We start from the raw sequence: 25,369 nt of genomic DNA on the forward strand, positions 1-25,369 counted from the left end.
GCATTCTCCCACAACCGGCCTGTGTATTAACCATGCAATCCGAGATGTCTACTCAGTAGCAAGTCTTAATGAGTTTCATGGAACTAACCAGTAGAGCCTAGTCCATTAGGGCAAATAGGGCACTTCCCACCAACCTCCACCTGTCCCCAGACAGTCCCCTCCTGCCTGTCTTTGTAATTACAAGCTACCCAGGAGATGGCACTGCCTGTTTACTCTTCCTCTTTATATTTAGCGTTCCTCTGGTAGAACTCAGCAGGGAGGAGGATGGTTCTGTTTGTCATTGTCCCCTAATGGCTGAGGCTTCTGAAACTCATGCCTTCCCCCTCCTTCCTCGGGAAGGACGCTGGGTCTGTCACCCCTGGGCTCAACAGTCATTTACTCTGGCTCCTTCTACTGTTTGGGATCCTTACATTCCGACCTGACAACTCCAATGGATACTAGCCACCACTGGAACTATCTTCAAGGTAAATATGAACAGAAGTCACAGTCACTTATTTCTGAGTAGATATGTACAGGATTGCTCTGTAAAAGTGTTGTTGCAGGACCTTCACCAGTAGAGTCCACCGTCAGAACTTAGGTGGTGACAATTGAGGAGAGGAGCTTTCTGGCTAAAGTGCTCCACAGCAGTATTTCTTGGTAAGCAAGCCAATATGGAATGGGTTGCCTCAAGATAACCGATCTAAAAAACCACTGCTCTTGGTCCCTAATGCCTGGTAAATTGGTTCGCTGATATCATCTAATTGTTTGAATTAATTCAAATAGAAAAGCTATAAAAACATTCCCAGCAACTTAGCACACTAGAGTCTATTCTGCTAACAGATTCCATCAGTGATATACCTATAGATAGTCATGGTTATATATTTCAACTTGGCTTGCCTGCTGATTATAGCAGATGAGTGAGCAAAATTTGATTCATTCCCTAACTATTCTTGTATCCCTGCTGCAAATGAATCAGTGTGCCCCAACCAATGCAGCTACATGCTTCATTTGGCACAGAAATGTATTCCTATTTGGCAAAATGTTGAAATAACAAGGAAAGGTCAGGCTTCCCTTATGCATTATTATCTCTGTTTTTCTAACAAGCAGGCAGGAACTGCATCTGTCGTTCTTATGTTGCCATCTGGTGAGCAAATGTGGCAAAGCAGGCAGGTGCAATTGCAGACTGAAATTTAAATGCAATGGGAAAGTAGAAAGGTATATTTATAGTGACAGACCATGTGTTCTTCAGAGTATCACAAGAAGTGTGAAACAGCTGCAAAGGCCTAGTTGAGCAGTCACTATAAGGGTATCTGCAGAGCTTGTGGCGCACAGCAACTACCAGGTTTGTCTTGTAACTGTAGCATTTGGAAGCAGCCTAATATGTTTTGGATCCACTCTGTTAGTAGAAACACACTGTACTGCCAGTTCCAGTGTCTCCACCTCTCTCCACCTCTCTCTTCTGACAATGGGGCACACGACGCTAGTCAACCCCCAGCCCTTTTTACTGTAAAACCTGGTGGGAGCAGCATGAGTGCATTTTTTAAAAGATTCAGCTTCATAGAGATTTTGCAACTGATCGGCAGATCAACCCATTCTCTCTCCAGGTGTGGCTAATGGGAACACTTTGATCCAGCGACTAGTGTGTTTATACCCTGTGTCATTCCAGTTCAATTCATGTCTGAATCTGATCTGTTAAGTCTTAAGGTGATTTGCCTCCATTGACTATCACAGGGAATCTACAAACTGCTATAATGAATGAAACTGGTTAAATTTCAGAAAGATAGGTGCAGCAGTTCACCTGCAAGGGCAGCTTTTACTGTTTGGAGGTGGGAAAAGAGGAATCACACTCCCTCCCCTAGGGTGCGTGTATGTGTGTGTGAGCAATTAGTTTGAAAACTGGAAGCTGGTACTGGTAAGAAACCTGCCCAAGTTCAGATAAATGGGTCCAGAGTAGGGTTGCCAGGCTCAGGGCCTGAGACTGATCCTGTATCTTTAGGAGAAGAGAAAGTCAGCCAAATGCAGGCCAAGCCTCCAAGAGGTCTCCTGTATCTTTAAAAGTTGTGCAGGGGGGAGAGAGAATTCCACCTTGTGGTTTTTCCCATTACAGTGTTGCAAGAACACCTGCACTTGGCTGACTTTCTCTTCTCCTAAAGATACAGGATTAGTCTCAGGCCCAGAACCTGGCAACCCTAGTCCATCATACTAGGTGATTTTACCTTTGTTATAAAAAAAATGAATAAGGCACCTTTTTGTTTGTCTTGCTGCTCCCTCCTTTCCTGGATGTATCCACTGTGAAGAAGAAAAAAAGCTATAGTTTTTAATTGCTTGTAAGGAAAAAGATCGAGAAAGAAGCAGGCTACAATAATAGTCTAACTCTGCCACTTATACCCTGTTCGCATAATCTAAATGAGAGCAGAACGACAACCAATGTGAAGAACATCTCTATTTATTTCAAAATCCCTCCCCCAAATCACTGTGATTGGAGTAGCCTCAGGAAATAATTCACTGGGATTAAAAGGTAAACCAGTCTGTCAAAATGATCCCCACACTCACACACTTCTCCACTCTTTGCCTGTCCACTCCATCCTGTCCCCTCTTGAGTTCCATGCATATCTCCAGTCAGCTTGGAAAGGTTGTGTGTATAGCCTTTTGGAAAAACCAAGACCACAGAGAAACTTGGGAGCTTACTGGTCCCTGATTCACCTTCAGACATCTTCTTAATGGCATGATCCGCCTTGGGCACATGAGATCATGAGCTGGATTACTCTGATTCACCTTTTTTTTAAAAATCATCTTAAAAGGTTCCCATTTCTTTAACAATCAGTGGTGGATTTTTTTGTTACAGAGTTAAGGAACATAAAAACTGTAGCTGGTAGCAATTTAAAAAATACTCCTGCAAAGCTCTCTCATTATTACTGCTGATAGATTCAAGCATAATTTGCATTAATTAATATTAATGCATTAATATAACTGAAATAATTGTAGATTGATATTTCCAATTAAGTGGATGTTTATTGGCTACATTGCAATCTGCTAAGAGATTCTGTAGCGGTAGCAGCAATAATTCTCTGGTTTGTATCCAGTGGTGACTTTGCCTTTCCAGAAAGCTGTCCCACTCTGATTGCAACTCACGGCACCTAAGAATTGGAGAACCTCCCAGAGCAGAATGGAATATAGCATTGATGGCTGCAGTAGGTACAAGAGAATGGCAGAATATGGATGCCCTGACTTGCATGAGTAGAATCACCTTTGGCAAAGGCAAATGCCACTATTGGATACAACCCTTTAGCTCTTACCGGCTAAGTTACTGTGATGTCATAGAATTCCTGTCTATTTCCTGGAGTAAATAAATTCTGTGCATGCATTGAAGAATATTCTGGCTGGGGGAAAAATACTCACCTAGGCTCTAGAGACAAGAAGAGAGATAATGGTATAGTTAGGGTGATTGTGAACAGGAAAGTTCATTGAGAAGAAAGAGGGAAATTGAGAGAAGCCAAGGACAGGGTGACTGAAGGAAGGTGTTAAGGTAGGAAATTAGAAATGAGGAGAGAATTCTAAACATGGTTATTTTGACAATGTGAGCATCCCAGCTCTATTTACACTGAGTAGAATCAAGACAGACACACAAGTGCATAAGAAGAGCCTTGCTAAGACCAAAGGCCTGTTTAGTCCAACCTGTTTTCCAAAGTGGCCAACTGGATGCCTATGGAAAGTCCAAAGGCAGGATATGAGAACGATAGCCCTCTCCTACTGTTGTTTCCCAGCAACTGGCATTCAGAGCCATTGCGCCTCTGAATCTGTCAGTAATATGACTAGTAGCCTTGGATAGCCTTCTCTTCTTAATGGGTTTGCCTGATTTCCTTTTAAAGCAATGTCAGAAGCAGCAGCAGCAACCAAGACAGTGAGAGTAGGGAAGGAATTTTTGCAATAGCTTGTCCTCCTGCTCCCAGCAGCAACAGCTAATACCAATTAACAGGAATCTGAACAATAACTGGTGTGAGATGGAGCGGTGTGGCTGGTTTTGGTCATCACTTCAGGAGCAAATAGGGTACAGCACCCCTCTAACAATGACCAATTGATTGAAGTTAAAGGGAACCCTGAGTGGGAGTCAAGGGAAAGGGTACCCTACAATGGGAGAATGGGGCTTCCAGGTGAATGCCGGGAGGGAAGGGCATGTCCCTCATGTCATCAGAAGATCAGTGCCTGAGGTACAGTGGGAAAGTTCCTATTAACCAGTACAGTCAGCAATCGTGAAAATTGTGGTGGTTTAGCTGTTCTATCCTGTGCAAATGTTTTGGCTTTCACCTTCATCATCTGCTAACATACAAATACAATTACCAAGGTAGCAGTTGTAGAGCTTTGAGGATGGAATGCTCAGAGGGGCTTCATTTGAAGAAGCTAGTGATGTTTGTACTGTCCTCCTGATTAAGGCCATCTGGTGCTAATGTGTCCAGGGAGTAAATCCAGAAGTTCTCCCTCTTAGTCAATGCTGTTGGATCTGTTGGCATCTCTATAACTGTTGTAGAAGGGCTTATCCACACGGCAATTTACTGTGTATCTGGTGCTACTTGCATCCTCTTTTAATTTGCATGGTTCACATGATGTTGCAGGAAAGTAGAAGCTATCATGCAGTTTCCCCCTTTAAATCCGTATTAACCCAATCCTGACATAATCCAAAAAGGGAAGGAAAAAAGTCTCCACTTCTTATCTCTAGGGCTTGCAGACACTTTGCTCCCATGCTCTTAGATGGATGTGTCCATTGTTCCCCTCTCCATGCCCACTCCCTCCTCCTCCCTTCATTCATTTTATATCTTCTGGGCTGAAGAGCAACTTCCACTGCTCTCTCCCATTGTCAAAGTAAACCCTGGACAAGAAAGAGAGGGTGGAGAGAGAACATCTGGGGGGGGGGAAATAAAGTCTAAATCACTCACAGCGGGAGCCACTTTAAACAACAACCACCACCTCTGTCCCTGTCTCCATGTTATTATTTTGATCAAGTGAGCTTATTATTTGCAAGCAATGGGCTCTATTTCCAGAGTATTTAATCCCCCTTTCTCCCCCAGCCTTTTCGCTGGGATGCTTTCATTGTGAGAAGGGGAGGGGGAGTCTAGTCAGTTTCATTGTTTGTTTCTTGTCTATTGCATGCTGAGGCGCTTTCCCGCTTCAGCCTTGAAGCTGGAACAACTGCATCCTACTTGTGTGAATGGAAAACAGAGGACTGGAAGCTACCATTGAGCAAGAAGTGTGGACCTTGAAAATCTTTTACGCTGGTAAAAGCAGCATCTTTAGTACAAAGTTAGGGTCCTGTATTGATAAGCCTGAAAAGTCCAACAGGCTGTGGTCATCAATGTTAAAATGTTTTGCAGCTGGTTGCTCCACTTTTTTTGTCAAGATTAACCGATTTGTGGTTTCTGAAGTGTGTGCATAGGTCAGATGTAGTTTTTCCTACGTATTGGAAATGACATCCTGGATTTTTTTGCATTGAATGACATAAATTATATTGCAGGACCTGCAGATGATGTTCTGTTTGTTGTAATATATTCTGCCCATCCTAGTGCTTTTGAAAGTAGTTGTCTCCGTGAGGTACACACAGGTGATACAGCATTTGGAGTGACAAAGATGAGATCCAGGATTACTGATAGGTGCCTTAAGCACAGCTCTCACTAATAGTTTGTGTAAATTAGGAGGATGGTGAAATGCTACAACAGGAGGCTTGTTGATGGCTCCAGCAAGACATTCAGAGCTGGCTAGCAATGGGTAGCTCTGTCTTATTGCTAGATAATAGGAAATGTTGTATGGAAATCTACCACAAATGGAATACATTATTCTTTGTTTTTTGAAATCTCATTATGATGGAAGAGATTTTCTCTGGACAGAATGGAGGCTCGGTGGATGTTGCAATTGATTATATGTGGAGGATTATCGTCTCAGAAGAAGGTGCTATTTAGCTTTACTAACCCTTCTTTGGTATTTCTCTTCGTTGTTGCAAATTCTGAGAGCTAAGCTACAGACAATGATTTCTTTACACGCTTAGGATGGTAGGATTTCCAGTTTAGATATGTATAGGCATCAGTGGATTTGCTGTAGAGATCAATGGCTATTTTGTTGTTTTCAATGGTAAGAAGGACATCAAGAAAAGGGATGTGTGGATTATCATTTGTACTACTGAATGTAAACTTAACAAATGGATAAATACAGTTGATGTAATTTTCAAATTATTCTAAGCTCTCTTTACCATTTGTCCAGACCATAAAGATGTCATCAATGTATCACCACCATATAAGCGGTTTGTTAATGGCCTTTTTGAGGATCTCTTGTTCCAGTTTACCCATACATAGATTTTGCGTATGATGGAACTATGTGAGTTCCTATACCTGTGCCTTGTAGTTGCAGGTAGTGTTCTCCATTGAAAGTAAAGTTGTTGCAAGTCAGGACTAGTGTACCTAAAGTTGGGATCACCTCTACGTGGTTGCCTGTTCATGCATATTTTTCAGGTCTGCGCAGTATTCCAAGCGTGGTCTTATCAAAGAGTAGTATTAGGGCATTATAATATTGGCAGTTTATTTTAGATCCCTTTCATGATGATTCCTAACATGGAATTTGCCTTTTTCACAACTGCTGCACACTGGCTCAATGTTTCCATTGAGCCATCCCCTGTGAGAACTAGGGATGGGGGATAAATTTGATTCAGTTCATATTTAAAGACAAACCTAACTAATTTGCACTTTCCAAAATAATATTTGAACCATCCTTGAGGTTACCAGAGAATAGATTACTGTAGCCAGGTTATCCCTGTACAGATAGGGTTGCAGTTGGGCCACCAACTTATGCTGATGGAAGGCATTCCATGCCACTGAGGCCACCTGGGCCTCAAGCGACAGCAGTGGATCCAGGTGAAGCCCCCAAACTATGAACCCCCTCCTTCAGAGGGAGTGTGACCCCATCTAGAGCAGGCCGTGCACCACTCAGCTGGTCAGAGGAACCACCCACCAACCTCATCTCAGTCTTATCTAGATTAAGCTTCAGTTTATTGGCCCTCATCCAGTCCATTATCACAACCAAGCACTGATTCAGCACATCCACTGCCTCACCTGCACAAGACGAAAAGGAAAAATAGAGCTGCATGTCACAAGCATACTGATGACAACGCACTCCAAAATTTCATATGACCCCATTCAGCAGTTTCATGTAGATGTTAAACAACAAGGGGGGACAGAACCGACCCCTGCAGGACCCCATACTAGACAACCTACGGAGCCGAGCAGTGCTCCCGAGAACCACCTTCTGAATCTGGCCATCCATGTAAGAATGGAACCACCACAATGTGGTGCTCCCTATACCCAACTTGAATGGTTACCCCAGAAGGATACCATGTTTGATGGTATCAAAAGCCACTGAAAGATCAAGGAGGATCAACAGACACTCTCTCTGTCTCTCTCTCAACATAGGTCATCATACAGGGTGACCAAGGCAGTTTCCGTACCAAACTCAGGCCTGAATCCTGATTGAAGTGGATCCAGAAAATCTGTCTCCACCAAAAGTACCTGGAGCTGGTTGGGAATCACCCTCTCGATAACCTTGCCCAGAAAGGAGATATTTGCTACTGGTCTAAAATTATTAGGATCTTCCAGGTCCAGGGAAGGCTTCTTCAGGAGTGGCCTTACTACTGTCTCCTTCAGGCAGTCTGGGACCACTCCTTCTTGGAGAGAAGCATTAATTATCTCCCTGGCCCACCCAGCTGTCCCCTCCCTGGCAGATTTTATCAGCTATGAAGGGCAAGGGTCCAAGATACAAATGGTTGCACAGACCCAACCAAGTACCTTGTCTACATCCTTAGGCCACAACAACTGAAACTCATTCAATGACATTGGACAAGAAGGCGCTCCAGACACCTCACCTAGATCATCAACATCAACTATGGAGTCCAAATCCCAGTGGATGGAAGCAATTTTATCCGCAAAATGCTTAGGGCTTTAGATGGTTCTACCACCTCTTCAGGGCCAGCATGTAATAAGCCCTTAGCCACTCTAAACAGCTCAAGCTGAGGATGCAATGGAGGTGGAGACATACATTTTCTTTGCCGCCTTCACTGCCACTGAGTAGGCTTGAACATGAGTATGTACCAGTGTTCAGTTACATTTGTTAGCAGTTTTTCTCCACCTGTGCTCAAGCTGTATCCCTTCCTGCTTCATTGTTCTTAGCTCCAGCATAGATCATGGAGCTTTCTGAGCTCTGCCACTTGAGAGAGGACACTTGGGTGCCATTGTGTCAATTGCCCAGGTCATCTTTGTATTCCACAGATCAACCAGGGCTTTGACAGAAGAGCCAGCCATGCCAACTGGAAAACTCCTCAGAGCCCTCTGAAAAATAATAGGATCTATCAGTCCAATGGGATATACCATCTTAGTAGCTCTCCCACCCCTGCAGAGGTGCAGCCAGAGTATTAACAGGGGCTGGTTACAGGGACCATACAACTCCCTTGTTACAACAGCTCCACTGGCTGCCAGTTTGTTTCCGGTCACAATTCAAAGTGCTGGTTTTGACCTTTAAAGCCCTATACGGCCCAGGTCCAGGCTATTTGTCAGACCGTATCTCCCTATACGAGCCTGCCCAGGTCCTGAGATCTTCAGGAGAGGCCCTTCTCTCAGTCCCAACACCCTCACAAGTACGATTGGTGGGGACGCGAGATAGGGCCTTTTCGGTGGCTGCTCCTAGGTTCTGGAACTCCCTTCCTAGGGAGGCACGAATGGCCCCCTCCTTGCTATCCTTCCGTCGGCAAGTAAAGACTTTTTTATTCTGACAGGCCTTTGGGATAGAAGGTGTTTAGAATTGGGCTTTACAAGGCTTGTTTTATTGTTTTACATTATTATCTGTATTATTTTAAATTGTTTTTAGATTTTTAAGTGCCTTTTACGGTTTTAAGGTTGTGCACAGTTTAATTGTATTTTAATTGTATGTTTTTCTATGTTTTTAATTACATGTAGTTTTATTTGTAAGCCGCCCTGAGTTCCAGTTTGGAAAAAGGGCGGGGTAAAAATAAAGTTTCATTCATTCATTCATTCAAAAGGCCACTGTGAGTCTAAAGTTCACCAGCAGGTGATCTGACCATGACACAGGGACTGTTTTTATGTCCCCCGCCTTCAGATCACCCTCTCTCTACCCGGCTGAGAAAACCAAAACCAGAGTGTGCCCTGCTACATGTATTGGCCTGATGACATGTTGGGACAGTCCCATGGTTGTCATGGAGACCATGAAGTCCTGAGCCTCCCCAGACAGAGCGGACTTGGCATGAATGTTGATATCTCCCAAGACTAACAGTCTTGGGGTCCTCAGCACCATGTCCGAGACCACATCTGTCAGCTCAGGTAGAGAGATTGTTGGGCAGAGGGGTGGGTGGTACACCAACAGAATCCAATCTGTCCTGCTGGCCTAACACAAGATACAAACACTGCAGATTGGCATTCAGATGAACAGGAAGCTTGGAGAGCAATTCATCAGTGAATTGAAAAGAATAATTTTTAAACAGGAGAAGGCCTGTAGCTCAGTGGTATGGCACACGCTTTGCATGCAAAGGTCCAAAATTCAATATCTGGAAAAGATTATTGCCTGGAATCCTGGAGAGCCGCCTAGTCCATGTCATCAGTACCGAGCTAGATGGTACCAAATGGCAGATTCCTTTCTTCCTAAAAGTGGGGAAAGACTCAAAGGCCACAGTGACTCCAAAATTTATTTATGTATTTATAGAATTTATATAAAGCATTTATATAATGCTTTATTGTAAAAAAAAAATCTCAAAGCAGTTTACAGAAGGAATTAAAACAATAAAATTATTGGCAAAAACAGTTAAAGACAGGTATTTAAAAACATTCAAAATAATAAAACCAATAATGAGTTAAAAACAGATAAAACAACATAATAGCTTCTACATGCCTGGGTAAGCTTGCTTGAACAAAAACGTTTTTAGCAGGTACTGAAAAGAGTACAATGAAGGCTCCTGCCTAATGTCAATAGGCAGGGAGTTCCAAAGTGTAGGTGCTGCCACACTAAAGGACTGATTTCTTACAAGAGCAGAACAAGTACTATGCGGCACCCGTAACATGGAAAGCACATCTTGAACTTGGCCTGGTAGCAAATCGGCAACCAGTGCAGTTTTCAGAACAGAGGTATTACATGCTGACAGAGTCTCACTCATGTCTGCAATCATGCCAAAGCATTCAGCACTAACTGCAGCCTCCAAGTCAGGTAGGGCTGCATGGGGATTTCTGTGACCTTGGCTAACTGGCTGCCAGGATTCTTTTAGTTTTGTTTTTGGTTAGGAATCCTGACTGGTTGTGGGTAGGGATGGGGTTCGCTGCCTACTTTCGATCTACTTGTATTCCAATAGCCCGTTGTTCAATCCTGATCTACCCGGTTTTTCTTCCTGCTTGCTTTGGCACCTGTCGATTTGATCCACTGTGGGGGGGTTTTGGTTATGAAAAAGTGCTTAATTTTTAATGTAAATGTCTATATAAGTGATCATGGTATTCCATGTGGTTCATTATTTCCTATTTGTCACACCTATACACTGTCATAAATGCAACTGTGAGGAAATTATGGACATAATTATGTAAAAGTTTAGGAAAAAGAAACCAAATGCACAGTTATAAGATGGGGGATACTTGGCTCAGCAATACGACATGTGAGAAAGATCTTGGAATTGTCATTGATCACAAGCTGAATATGAGCCAACAGTGTGATGTGGCTGCAAAAAAGGCAAATGCTATATTAGGCTGCATTAACAGAAGTATAGTTTCCAAATCGCATGAAGTATTAGTTCTCCTCTATTCAGCACTGGTTAGGCCTCATCTTGAGTGCTGCATCCAGTTCTGGTCTCTGCACTTCAAGAAGGATGCAGACAAACTGGAACAGGTTCAGAGGAGGGCAACAAGGATGATCAGGGGACTGGAAACAAAGCCCTATGAGGAGAGACTGAAATAACTGGGCATGTTTAGCCTGGAGAAAAGACTGAGGGGATATATGATAGCACTCTTCAAGTACATGAAAGGTTGCCACACAGAGGAGGGCCGGGATCTCTTCTTGATCATCCTAGAGTGCAGGACACAGAATAATGGGCTCAGGTTGCAGGAAGCCAGATTTTGACTGGACATCAGGAAAAACTTCCTAACTGTTAGAGCCATACGACAATGGAACCAATTACCTAGAGAGGTAGTGGGCTCTCCGACACTGGAAACATTCAAGAGGCAGCTGGACAGCCATCTGTCAGGAATGCTTTGCTTTGGATTCCTGCATTGAGCAGGAGGTTGGACTTGATGGCCTTATAGGCCCCTTCCAACTCTACTTTTCTATGATTCTATGATAAAATCAGGAAAAAAGTTCAAACAAAAACACCAATTACAGCCTGGCCCATGACAAAAAATCTGTGATGATTACAGCCACAGCCCGACACAAGAAATCAGTGCCGGTCCAAAAAGATAGCAGATTGTTGAATACAGTTGGAATCCCGTACTATCTGATTTAGCAAATATAGTCCCCCATCCCTAGTTGTGGGATGCTGAGTTTTCTGCCTTATTCATAGGAATGTTGTGGTTGGTATAGCATTGCATTTGGAAAATCATCACTGTCTTTTGTTTTTCTTTTTCTATTTACATTTCATTTACCTCTGACCTCACTCCCTTACATCCACAGAAGCAACAACAGTGGTTTCATATGCGCAGCTCAACCCTCTTAAACCACTGATGATGCACTTTGTTGGCAGCAAGACATGCTTCTTGCCCAATAGTAGTAAAAGAGAATTCACATACTGGGAAGTGTGGCTTCTATTGCTGTTGTTCCCAAGCTACTGCCTGTGAAGGTGGACCAAACCATGTGGGTTTTATCTTTGCCAATTATCACTGGAATTGGGTTGCAGTTGAGGGGCAAAATAAGACACAGAGACATCAGCTTGGGTTGAACAAGGGCCACTTTATTAAATTACAGCAAACAAAATCCAATTTTATTTATTTATTTATTTATTTTATTAGATTTATATACCGCCCGACTAGCAATAGCTCTCTGGGCGGTGAACATAAAATAAGTGACCTGCAGAGGGAAACCTAGGTGCAGGAACTGTCTATAAGCAAGTAGCTTGCCAATGTATATATGGCTGTAAGGATACTGAAGGGATCGTTCACTATTTACTTTACTGTCCACTCTTCGATGACCCTAGACAGAAATTTCTTTCTCCCATTTTAAATTTCTTAAGACCTTGTTCTGACAGAGAATTGATAATTGCACTTCTATCTGATAATTCCAATTTTGTGACCATTGCGGCCGCTAATTTTGCAGTTGCAGCTCTCAAACTGAGAGAGTCCTTTGCCGAAGAGACAAATGCCCACCAAAGCCCTATATAAATTGTTATGTCATGATTTGTAAATTTTATATATGTTTATACTTTGCAATTTTATTCTTGTTTGTATCTTGCACATGGCCTATGGCTAATTCTGCAATAAAGTACCTTGTACCTTGTAAGTAGCTTGCCACACAGCTCTTGGGCGACCAGCCCCTGCTGAGGCAAGGGCAAGCCCATCTGCTTACCCTTTACCCCGGCCACACCTTGTAGGTGAGTAGGGGGGCCTTCCCACGTCATCCCCACCCGGGGCCGTATAACCCCTGGGTAGATGAGGATAAGTTGGCCCCAGAAGCAGCCCATATCCTGCCCTTGAGCCGTAAAGCCCTGACAGACAGGCCTCCGGAACCGCCAATCACCTCCAAAGGTGCCTAAGGGGGCCACCTAGCTGTCCTTACCTATTTCCCTTCCCGCCACAAAAGGGGGACAAATCTGTATTTAGTCCCCCTTTACCCCACTGCCGAGAAGCACCTCACGCAGACACCTCTGCAGGTCTCCCAAATATGTTGTTACCTGCATCTGACAGGTGAACGCCATCGGCCCTGTATCGTTCACCCTTCTAATGCTGAATGGGGATGCAGAATGGCTAACCCCCCATGTCCAAGAAGAGCCAACCGAATCTGCCAGTTAGCCTTCGTTCGCCAAACCCTGCGTGGGAGCATGCCCATAAGTAACTGAGGCCGTCGTAGCCTCTCCGCTGCATGTCACACATGCTCACCAACTGAGGGCCTTGCCCTGAGTAACTGAGGCCGTCGTAGCCTCTCCGCTGCATGTCACACATGCTCACCAACTGAGGGCCTTGCCCTGAGTAACTGAGGCCGTCATAGCCTTTCCGCTGCATGTCACACATGCTTGCCAACTGAGGGACTTGCCTAGTGCAACCGAGGCCGTCGTAGCCTCTCCGCTGCATGTCACACATGCTTGCCAACTGAGGGACTTGGCTTTAAGTAACTGAGGCCGTCGCAGCCTCTCCGCTGCATGTCACACATGCCAGCCAACTGAGGGCCTTGCCCTTACGTAACCGAGGTCGTTGTAGCTTCTCAAGCTGCATGTTGTCCCATGCCTGCCAACTGAGGGTCTTGCCCTTAAATAACAGAGGCTGTCGTAGCCTCTCAAACTGCATGTCGTCACCTGCCAGCGATCTGTGGGTCTTGCCTCAAGCAACTGAGGTCATTGCCACCCGGGCAATGTGAAACCGTCTGTACTGAATTATGCTGGAATAAAGTGGGTAGGAGCCTGTCCAAACGCATTCCTCTCCGGCCACGCCACTGTATTGCAGCCCATCGACTGAGGCCCAACTGTGAGCCCATGCTTGATTTCAAGGCCCTCCTGGCTGCCCAGAAGACTATGCTGAGGCCGCCTATTAGGATGCGCGTCTGCTCCGTCCCTGTCCAGCAGCCTGTCAAAATAATTATAACTTGTTAGGCTTCCGAATTCCCAGGCCCTCTAAAAGGGGTGAATATAGCCCTTATAAACCTGAGGACGAGCGTCCAACAGCCTGCACCTTTGCCTGGGAAAACCCAAGACCTGCTGCTGTAGAAGCAGCTGTAAAAGCCCGCTTTGTGAGCATCCCAAACTGGTATTTTGTGAGGGGGTCCTCGCTTCCATTGGGGAATAAATATCCTTCTCCAGATCCCCCTGGCCAATGTACGGTCTGCCCCATACATCTCTGGTCCATCTGAGACCTTCACAATTGTATATGGGCACAACCCCTCCATCCACGGAGACATCTGATAGCTAGAGGGCATGTCGAGACAGGTCTCACTTGGATCCAGCCATCACCTTACCTATCCTAAAAGCTCCAAAAAAGCCCAGCATAAGGGCTACTGCCTGGAAAGTCTGGCTTCATAGCCGGAGGAGCATACTGTATTCCCACTGGCTCACCATACCCAATAAAATGTCCAGTGAGAAAGGGCGACTGGGATAGGGAAAAAACCACCAGCCTAGCTATGAAGGAAAGTCCCGCCAGCTTACCTTGAAGTGCTTGGACTAACAGGCCCCTACTCCTGCCATCCACTGGGAATTTCAGCGGGTGACACAATGGAAAAGGCCATTCTGGCACATAGCCCTTGCCGGCCCAGAATTCCTGAATTGCCCTACCTGCTCTGTGGTAGCTGGCGAGCGTGCTGGGGGCAATGGAATCTACAGGAAGTCCAGCGCACAGTTCACAAGAATAGGCCATGTTTGCACAGCCCCTACAGCCCTTTCAGCATTCCGAGAGCTGGTGATCACACTAGGGCAATGGATAGGCTTATGGCCATCTCCGACTGGGGTAGATCATCCCTACTCCCAGCTGTCAAGGGAATCCCCAGGTACATAGCCATACTATAAGCTGTGACCTCAGGTGCTAACATGCATCCCAAAATCTGCCATACCCCTGAACAGCCAATCACACAGATAGTGCCCCACTACTTCTGGGCCCACATGTCTCCTGATTGCTCCCTCCCAGAAGAATCTGAAGCACTCCATGTAAGAAATATAGCAGTCCATAGGCAATGTTCTGCCGCATAAATGCATAAGGCACCTCTGCCACATGCACGCACCATGTTAAATGAAGTGTAGCGCATGGTACCTAGACTATCAGGTATGAACCACTTACAGCCGAACCCTTTCAATAAGACTGGTGGTGAATCAGGGGTAATTTGCATCTTTACACTCTGTCCCTGGCAAATTACTGCCATAATGAAAACAGATCAAAGATTGTAGGCCATGAAGGCCAGCCTGGAGTTGGAGGCCACGAAGGCCAGTCGGGAGTTGGAGTATGGGACTAGGAAACCAAAAGGAAAACACCATAACAGACAAACCTTCCCTTAAACCAGGTAGCCAGCAAGCAAAGTTCGTAGTACATTAAATCTAACCGGGGAGGGACACATGTCCTTGAGCAGCTTATGCTGGGGGCTTCTACTTACCCCTTTGAAGTGCTCTTGCCTCCTATCTCACTGTTGCATATATCCTTCTGCAAAAGGGAAGGAAATCATTTATGAGTAAGTACACTTTACCAACTACTAGTTCATTGCAGCTAACCCAGTTCCCTTAAAGCAGAGACTTCAGGTAATTGTTATCAAAAATCCCAACAAAGAAAGGTTTTGTTATTGTTGTAAAGTCATCAGGAAAGGGTGAAGTGTCTGCCTGGATCTTAAAATGCAGCCTCTGTGTCAAAAACAGAGTCTAAGCTTGCATCAAGGCAGCCCTTGTTTCAGTAAAGTCCAAGATCTTGGAAATGAGGATAAGATCCTGATAAGTGATCTGTCTTTCCTCTTTATTGCTATCCACCCTTTCAGCCACACTATCATCTGCAAGACCTGCAATTCCCTGCAGAAGTTTGCATGTCCTTCTGTAAATATAACAAATGCCATATGCCTTGTTTTTGATATGAGACCAAATTCAAATAAATGCAACTTCTGTCTCAGAGTTAACAAGGAATGTGTAACTGACACTTGGAAAAGGATCACTGTCACCTAAGTAGTGGTTGTGATTTAGACATTTCCCAGCAAACCCTGTCATCTGTGCACACCATTAGTATCCAAATATGAAAGGCCCAAAGGCTCACCTGGCCCCTCAAAGGCCACATGTAATATAATGATAGAATTAACTACCTCAACCTACTATATTCCTGGGCCTAGCAGGAAGTCAGAAGCCTAACCAAAGAGCTCCACCCACCCCCCAAGCAACCACGATGTAATAAAATTAATAGAATAAAGTACCTTGAACCTAATATAGGCCCAAGTCAAGCAAAGGCCACAAGCCTTACCAAAGAACCCTTCACAACAGCCAAGAGAGGCTGCCAAGGCCTCACCCACATCCTTCACTGTCTTGCACCCCTTACCTAGGCTGAACTCACACCCAGCCTTGGCAACCAAAGGGGGGTAAACAGGGCCTGTTGAGACTCGAAAGGCTTGTGCAGCCTCCTCTCCTGTAATTAGTTCTGAGTCTGCAGCCCATGGCTGTTGGGGAGATTTCAACCCCAATCTCCCGGATCGCAGTCCAAACACCTCAACCACTATCAAAACCTGTCCCGTGCGTATGGGGTGGTGGTAGTTTAAAATTGCCCAAAGTCCTGCATTTTATGAGGGGACCTTTCACACACACCTCTTTTCCTTGCTTGGTTGGCATGACTACTTAAATCCTCCCTGGCCTATAATAAGAATTATGAGACCAATTATAATAATAATAATAATAATTATAAGCCACCAACTGCAGAAACGCCAGCACAAATACCAGTATTGTAAGCTGCTAACTGTAGTAAGTCACTGTCTGCAAGGTCTGATCCTTTTATTCAAAACCCTGCAGCTCTTTTGCTCTAATTTATTTTAATTACTGATTTATTCCAATTACTTTATATTATATCGCTGCTCTTATACAATATTAAATGTGTGTGTGATCTTGTTTAACTGGCTAGCAATAGCCCTAAGGCGGCGCTGCTGTACCCCCCCCAGCCAAGGGGGAGGGGGTTTCCACAGCATTCGGCCCAGCAAGCCCTTAATAAAAGACCCGCTCCAGCCGCCGCCACTCCTCCAGGCTCATGACCGCCTGCCTCCTCAAACTACCCCCACCAAGGAAAATAACTGAGGCCTAATCGGCCCACAAACGTGGCCTAACTGGCCTGTAAATGCGGCCTGTGCCGCTGCAAACAAGCACCTCCGAAATGGCACCAACCACGCGGCCGAGCCAGAATGGCCGCTGCCGCTCTTCTCCTTGCTCTGCTTCGGCCCTCATCGTCCTTCAACATCACGCTGGCAAAGAGGAAGGTAGGAGGGGCGACTGGACTTAAATAAGCCCCAAAGCCCCGCCCCTCCACACTGCACATCGCACGCACACAATAGGTGCGACGCGCGACGTTGTCCCAAACAAAGATGGAGGCGGCAGCTTCGCCCCCATCTGCAACCATGCCCCACTCGTCAGCTGCGCGGTGAGCGGGGCATCATTTAGCTGTCAAAGTGAGTTTGTAGCAGCTCACAGTGTAGGCAAGAAAGGACAAAGAATCTTCTTACTCATTTCTCAAATCTCTCTCTGCAATGAAGGGTCAAGTCTTTAAGAGTTTTGAAGCAGCCATGTTAAAAAGCAGGGGCAGGGCATTCCAGGCAGGGGGTTGCCAACCCTGCTTGGATATGAATATCTTTGCAGAGGATCTCTAATCAAGCCTTATCAACACACAATCCTAACCATATCTATTCAGAAGTAAGTCCTATTGAGTTCTATGGGGCTTCGTTCCTTAATAAGTGTGTTTAGAATTACAGCCTTCCGTGGTCTCCATCTTTACTCCTGAGTGCTCCTATCTAACATCCCCACAACACAAGCTCCCTTCTTCCTACAGTGGTCTTCCAGTGACTGGCCTGGCCTGAGGGCACTTAAACCCTTCTTGTCAGAAGCAAGTAGGCTTGATTAAATGTTCCTTACCCAGGCTCCCTAAGCAGGTGAAAAGGAATGATCCCATCACTTCAGCTGGACCTGGGAACACCATCTTTTAGCTAAGATTTCTATCTTAATTTCCAATCATATAATTTGTTTTGTTTGTTTGAATGGTATGCTCCAAGCAACTGTGGTTGATGCTTAATGTATCATGCTTAATGACATCATTCAGGCCCACCCCTGAAATCTTAGGATTTGGGATGCTTCTGACCTGGCAACCCTAATACCAGTCAACAAGGGTTAATGAGAGTTAACAGGGTACATTAAAGGAAGCTGCGCAAGCTTTTTCTCAGTTGGGTTGGGAGCTTTCTAAATTTACTTCATGTGGACTAGGCTTAGGAACTGCACAACTCCTTGGAGCCTCAGAAAGCAGTCTGTCTTAAGGGTGTGCAGCCACTCTGTGCTGGGGCAAATCATGAGACAAATCAGGGTGATTTGACAGGGTTTTACTACTCTTGACTTAAACTGTGATGTCAACAGGTCTGATCAGGGATCCCACAAAGCCTTGTGTTGCACTCTCACTCTGTTTTTCTGTACTCCCAACTTTTCTGTCCACTTTGGAGCACTGAAGAGCTCTGGGTGATTTTTGAACAGAGCTATAGATTATTTTTATATATGGCACAGCATGCATCAGAGCCAGTTGCTGCAGTCATAATCTTACATCCATGCATAGAAGAACATATGAGCAGGGCTTCTACAGTAGCTAAATCCTGCTTGATCATGTTCCTGGATCTGTTAACAGTTTAAGAAAAGAGTTTCAGATAATTATTCCCATGGAATAACTATGAAATCCAAGTAAAAAATCTGTATATGTATTATTATTATTATAATTATTATCATTACTGCTTACTACTATTACCACCTTGTTCCTCATTCATTTTTTTTCTTTTTATGTTTGAGAAAACTCAGAGAGGCTTATAAGATTCTTCCAGACAATTCACTGGGCATCTAGTGAACAAAATATATTTATATTTGCTTAGGGCAGGGGTTCCCAAACTGTGGTGCATGGCCCACCAGTGGTCCATGGTCATTCAGGTAGTCCACGACATGTTGACATTAAATATCCATGTTGATTTTTAATTGCATTTTTATTGTTTCTTTTGTTTTTATATGGTGTTTTATTGTATTACTATTTGAATTCTATAGAATGCAAATTAATGCAATAAAAAAGTGAAAGCAGCAATAAAAATGTAATTAAAAACCATACAGCATCTAGCACGCACATAACAATTGCTACAACAGGCAGGACAAAAATAATTAATTGGTCTGCCAAGACCATCAAGCACTTTTCAAGGGGCCCATGAGGAAAAATGTTTGCGAACATAGCTTAGGTCACCAGCTATTGAATACTTGAAACAACTGATGTCAGCTGTGCTTCAAAATAGAGGGTATTCTTTTTAGAGGGCCAAGTGGTAAGTTCCATTGTGCCAACTGTACACATTGTATTTGTTGCTCCTTTATGCAGTATAACCTAGTTGTTGTGGTTTCCCATAGACCTCCTATGTTTCTAAAATGAACACTAGATGGTGCTTTAAGCTATACTTTCATTTATTTATTTAAAAGAGGCAATTCAGTGCTTCATTTTGAAGCTCCTGCTGCCTTCGAAAAGTCGGAGGAAAACTTGAGAGAAATAAATATACTTGTTGGCCTGATTGAAACAAGCAATATAGGAACTACCATGCTACATTCTTCTGTTGTACTAATGGCTGGGAGAATCTACTAACCCATACTGCAGCATTGGCTTAGCTATGTTGGTTCCATTTTTAATTGTTCTGAATCTGTGCACCTGCTGTCGTCTGAATTTTATTCAAAATATCCCTAACATGTAACAAGCTATAAGCAAATTTGTGTTAGTAGTCTGTTAAGAGGAAGGCAATGGTAAACCACCTCTGAATACTGCTTACCATGAAAACTTTATTCATAGGGTCACCATAAGTCGGAATCGACTTGAAGGCAGTCCATTTCCATTTTCCAGTCGGTTAAGATGGCCACAGTTTAATTCAATTTTTCTTAAAGGTAGCAGTTATACTTTTCAAAACTCTTCAGGAACCACACCTACAGGATACTTTATAACCTTTGACACACACCCTCAAAAAAACAGGGGTAGCATTTTATAACATTCATTGGTGATCACTAGTGGGCGAGTAAGATTGTCTTCCAAGATAAGGTCTTTAACAGTGGCTCTGTAAGTGACTGTGGAGGCCAATTCTGGATCCACACAGCCTCCCACAGTGAGGACATAGGTTTCCAGATGGAAGATGGTCGCGATGAGGATTTGTTTGACATGCCTTCCACTTAGCTCGTTTGTCCCGTTCACCCTGTATTCGTGCTTCAAAGTCCACAGCACCTCTGATAATAGCCAACCTCCATTTGGGACGTTCATCGGCCAAGACTTCCCAGTTGTCGATGTTCATGTTACATTGTTTTAGGTTCGCTTTAAGAACATCTTTAAACCTCTTTTGCTGTCCACCGATGTTCCATTTTCCATCCTTAAGTTAGGAGTAAAGTAGCTGCTTTGGAAGATGGTGATTAGGCATTTGAACAACATGGCCAGTCCAGCGAAGTTGATGTTGAAGGATTATTGTTTCCACACTTGTAGTCTTTGCTCCTTCCAAAATGCTAACATTAGTCCGTCTGTCTTCCCGAGAGCTTTGCAGAATTTTCCGGAGGCACCGTTGGTGAAATCTTTCAAGAATTTGGGAGTGGCGTTTATCATGGCTTTGTAAATAAGCATTTTGGTCTCCCTGCGAATATCCTGATCCTCGAACACTCTACGCTTCATTCAGGAGAATGCGGCACTCGCAGAGGTCAGACAATGTTGAATTTCAACATCGATATCAGCTTTTACAGAGATGGCTGCCAAGATAGGGGAAGTGATCAACGTTCTCCAATGTCACACCATTAAGATGGATCGATGGTGCTACAGAAGGACTAATTCGCACCTGTTGATGAAGCACTTTGTTTTTTTTAATATTAAGTGAGAGCCCAAGCTTTCCATATGCTTCTGTGAACACATTTAGGATAGTTTGAAGATCTTTCTCTGCATGTGCAGAGACTACATTATCATCGGCATATTGAAGTTCTACAACAGAGGTTGACATTACCTTACTTTTTGCTTTCAGCCTACTGAGATTAAAAAGCTTTCCATCTGTTCAATATATGATTTCCACACCAGTAGGAAGTTTCCCCTCAATAAGGTGTAGAATCATAGCAATGAAGATAGCAAATAAGGTAGGGGCAATGACGCATCCCTGTTTTATGCCTGATCCGACTCTGAGTGGATTGCTCTGAAAGCCATTGTTGTCCAAAATTGTTGCTGTCATGTTGTCATGAAGGAGTTGCAAAATATTAATAACATCATGCATCAGACTATACAAAATATAGTCACCCCTCAATTGGGAAAACCAATTTTTTGTAGGACAGTATCTGCCTATGAAGCTGCTTGCCATTACATTGTTTTCCCCTGGCGAGGTGTAAACGTCTCTATATATCCAAGTTAGTGCTTTGATTTTTAAGCATGATGGGGCAGGTTAATGACTTAGAAGAAAGAAAAAATTGGCATAAGGGGTAAAGTAGCTTTTATTCATCAATATATTATGAGTGCAAAGGAGCCAGAAACTTGTCTTCATCAGGGGATATAAGGGGACATAAGAATTACTGTTGCATCGGATCACATCAGGTCTGCCTAATCTTAGCCATTGATTTGTATTAGGTACTTCAGAAGAAAATTATGGATCAGACCTCCCATTTGGCAAGATTTCCTAAGACCAGCAGCTAGTGATATCACTTGATATGAGAAGTTAGGTGTCTTCTCTGTACTTCCTTTATTTTTTCAGATATCTTTGTGAATAGCTGTGATTTAGATGCATGCATATTGGGGTTTTCTGTTTCTCTTGAACCAACTCACTGTATGTGTGTTGGGAAATCACCATGCATCTAGAGAACATGAAACCTCTTCATGAAGGCAACACTGGTGATTCTAATTTTTGGTGCCAGAATATGTGGGTGACTGTTTAACCAGGTTTTTTTTTTAAAAAAATCCTTGTATTATTATATTAATTGCATTGATTTAATAGAGTTAATGTATTGGAGAGCCAGTGTGGTATAGTGGTTAAGGTGTTGGACTACGACCTGGGAGACCAGGGTTCAAATCCCCACTCAGCCATGAAGCTCACTGGGTGACATTGGGCCAGTCACTGCCTCTCAGCCTCAGATGAAGGCAATGGTAAACCCCCTCTGAATACCGCTTACCATGAAACCCCTATTCATAGGGTCGACCATAAGTCGGGATCGACTTGAAGGCAGTCCATTCAGTCCATGTATACATTAATTTTTGATATTTCCTTCTTTTTCACAATTCTTGGGGAGGTGACTTTTAACTTTTATAAGGGTCTTGATTGCTTTATTACCTCTTGTAACACTGCAGAGTTAAGACTGCATGATTGCCTTATTGAAGACAAGAGAATTGCTCAAATATACCTCTTTTTATTTTGGCACTTAAATTATCCCAGCCTTACACTTCAGCTCTGTGCTTGTAGACAAGCCCAAGTTATAATTAAACTAGTCCTTCAATAATTTTAGGAATGAAGATTTACCATCTCTTTTTTATTTTTATTTTTTTATCTTGTAGCAGATTAAGCAAGTTTTTCTATCTTTAGACATTGCAAAGTAAACATTTTATTCCTTGAGGGAAGGAATTCTCAAACATTGTCATCAGTAGTCCATTGTTATTGTACAAACCTATATACACTGTAAAGAAGTCTGAAGACCTCTTGACTGTTGCACTTAGCTTGATTTAAAACATTTCTTGACACGAAAAAAGGCTCACTGCAGGCATTATAGGGGCCATCATGTTAAATTCGTTCAGAGTTTATACAGTAAAACAGTTACTAAAAATAAGTCCGTCACCTCTTATTCAGATACACAAAACCTTTCCTGTGCTTGACAGCTTAGGTTTCCTGTGTTGCCATCTCAGAAGTACATCTCACAGTCATCAGCCATCACTGGGTAATCCACAAGCAGGACCTGAACACACCCAAATTCTCCCCACTTGTGATTCCTAGCAACTAATATACAGGGGCATACTGCTTCCAACAATAGAAGCAGAACATAGCCATCATGGCTAGTAGACATTTGTTTTATGTGGCTTTGCTTCATGCATTGATATACAGGCATATTGGGACACAGCCAGCTAAGTCCTACTCAGAGTAGACTCATTAGTGTTAACAAAACTAAGTTAGTTCTTGTTTGTTTAACTTCAATGGGTCTACTCTGAGTAGGACTAGCACTGAATGCAACCCATTGTTTAAAGGAAAACATTTATTTTGAATGTGTAGAAATTGTTGGTAATAAAAGGCTTGTTCACACGCTTAGGGTTGCATTAGGCTGTTGACAAGGTTTTTGAATCAGAAAGATGGTGACACCTGCAAAGAACGTCAGATTCTAAGCTTCATCAATGTGCTGAAAATCATGAATACAACTTCTTACTCTAAAGGCTTAGAAATAGATGTGGGATTGGATGGATGGTGCACGGCTTCTCTGTGCCTCTGCACACTCCACCCCATTGTCTACTAAGTCTCAACATTACTTCTACAGTTCCTGTCCACATCTCTGGCAACACAGTGGGTAATCCAGAATAGTTTTATCTTTCCTTTGTTTATTATTATTATTATTATTATCTAAAATTTATTCGACGCCTATCTGGCAGGAAAACCTGTCACTCTAGGCGACATACAAAGGAATAAAAATACAAATCAACATATCAAAATATAAATCAACACGTACATAATAAAAATACTGTTCACTCTGTTTAGAGTCAAACCTGGGTCTGGCCACAAACAATACATAAAATGAACATGAATGTCAATCAATTCCTTAGACTGGTTCATGGCAACCAGCATTAGGTAGATCAAACATCCTGCATCTCCACCTAATGTAGGGCTAGAACAGGAATGGGGAACCTTTGGCAGTCCAGATGTCATTGGACTCCAACTCTCATAGATCCAGCCAGGATGGCCAATGGTCAGGGATGATGGGAGTTGTAGTTCAGCAACACCTAGAAACATAGGAAGCTGCCTTATACTGAGTCAGACCACTGTCCATCTAGCTCCGTATTGTCTACATTGACTGGCAGCAGCTCTCCAGGATTTCAGGGGGAATCTCTCCCAGCCCTGCCTGGAGATGCTGGAGATTGAACCTGGGGCCTTCTGCATGCAAAGCAGATGCTCTACCACTGAGCTACAGCTCTATCCCTGGACTAGACAGGCAAATGTGGGAAAGCAGTTATTTTAGAATAATCTCAGTCACTTGGAACCTTCCAGTTTTTACAAATAGTATTTTAAGAACTTACAGAGCTGTCTTATACTAAATCAGCCCATTGGTCCATCTAGCTCAGCAGAGCTAGTCCTGTTAATTTCAGTCAGGCTTATTCAGATAAGAGGGTATGGATTGTATGTTTTTTTTACTACTTCCCAATGACCTAAGAACATAAGAACATAAGAAGAGCCTGCTGGATCAGGCCAGTGGCTCATCTAGTCCAGCATCCTGTTCTCACAGTGGCCAACCAGGTGCACTTTGTGCCCGATGTATTCACATTTATATAGTTACATATCACCAGAGGTCACTCCAGAATCTGACATAACTCCTAGCAGGAAGATATCCCACCTTTCATGATGGAGTAGCAGTTCACCATGATGATAAAGCAGTATGAATCTATTCCAATCTTCATTAACAAAAGTCCTGCTTTTTGAAGCAGATCCAAGTGCTTCCATTTATCCCTAGTCACTATAAATTCACTTCGTCTTTTCATTTTTTTTTATTCTTGTTGCTTTAAAAGTCCTGATCTCTCTAAGCACCATTCTTTCCACCCATCTTCTGCTATGAAAATTCCCATTGTGGTGATTGTGACATCCTTCTTTCTGCTTTTCCTAGTTCTCATTTCACCTTTTCCTTCTGCTTCATGTTTTCTGTTGCACTCCACTGCTCAGCATCGTCATCCTGATTTTCATTTTGATTATTTCACTCCTCTTTTCTTTCCCTCTCACTGTCTCACTGTCCTTTTCCTTCGGTGGTCTAGCCTATCTTTCATCTCTTCTTTCTCTTTTCAAAAGCATGTGCTTCTTTTATTCTCCTGGCTCCTGGAAAGAGTTTGTTCTTCTATTCCCCAGCTTCTCTTTTTTTGGGTCAAGTTCTTTTCTTTAGAATTCTCTTCCTTCAACATTTGGACAACCCCTTCACTCTCTGTTATACAACTTTGTTATACAAAGCATACCCTTTTTTTAAATCCATGCCTTACTATCCTAAGTACTTTCACAATATACCACCAAAGGATCCAAACCCAGCATTTACAAAAGTTGAAATTAAAAATTGGGCAAGTAGTATGCTAACTCAAGTATTATATAAATATAATATATAAATTTGTATTAATAGTTGTCACCATAAAACATAATTAAAACAGGGTAAGGGCTGTAGTTCAGGTCTTCTTGGTTTGATGTTGTTTATTGTTATGTTTTTATAGTGTGTTTTTGTTTATTTGTTTATTTTGTTTTAACATTGTGTAAGTCGCTTGGGAAGCTTTTATGAGTCTAGGAGTGAACA

At 43.3% G+C, this 25,369-nt stretch overlaps 1 long non-coding RNA gene across 1 annotated transcript in view; it reads left to right on the forward strand.

The window, feature by feature from the left end:
• The first annotated feature begins 252 nt into the window (after positions 1-252).
• The window catches only part of LOC133389329 (uncharacterized), a 118,666-nt gene continuing 93,549 nt past the window's right edge, over positions 253-25,369 (forward strand). Inside the window, exon 1 of the long non-coding RNA XR_009764066.1 lies at positions 253-464. This is a non-coding gene — a long non-coding RNA (uncharacterized LOC133389329). The remainder of the gene's footprint in view (positions 465-25,369) is intronic.

Source organism: Rhineura floridana, chromosome 7, assembly GCF_030035675.1.
Source record: "Rhineura floridana isolate rRhiFlo1 chromosome 7, rRhiFlo1.hap2, whole genome shotgun sequence".
Taxonomy (NCBI): Eukaryota; Metazoa; Chordata; class Lepidosauria; order Squamata; family Rhineuridae; genus Rhineura; species Rhineura floridana.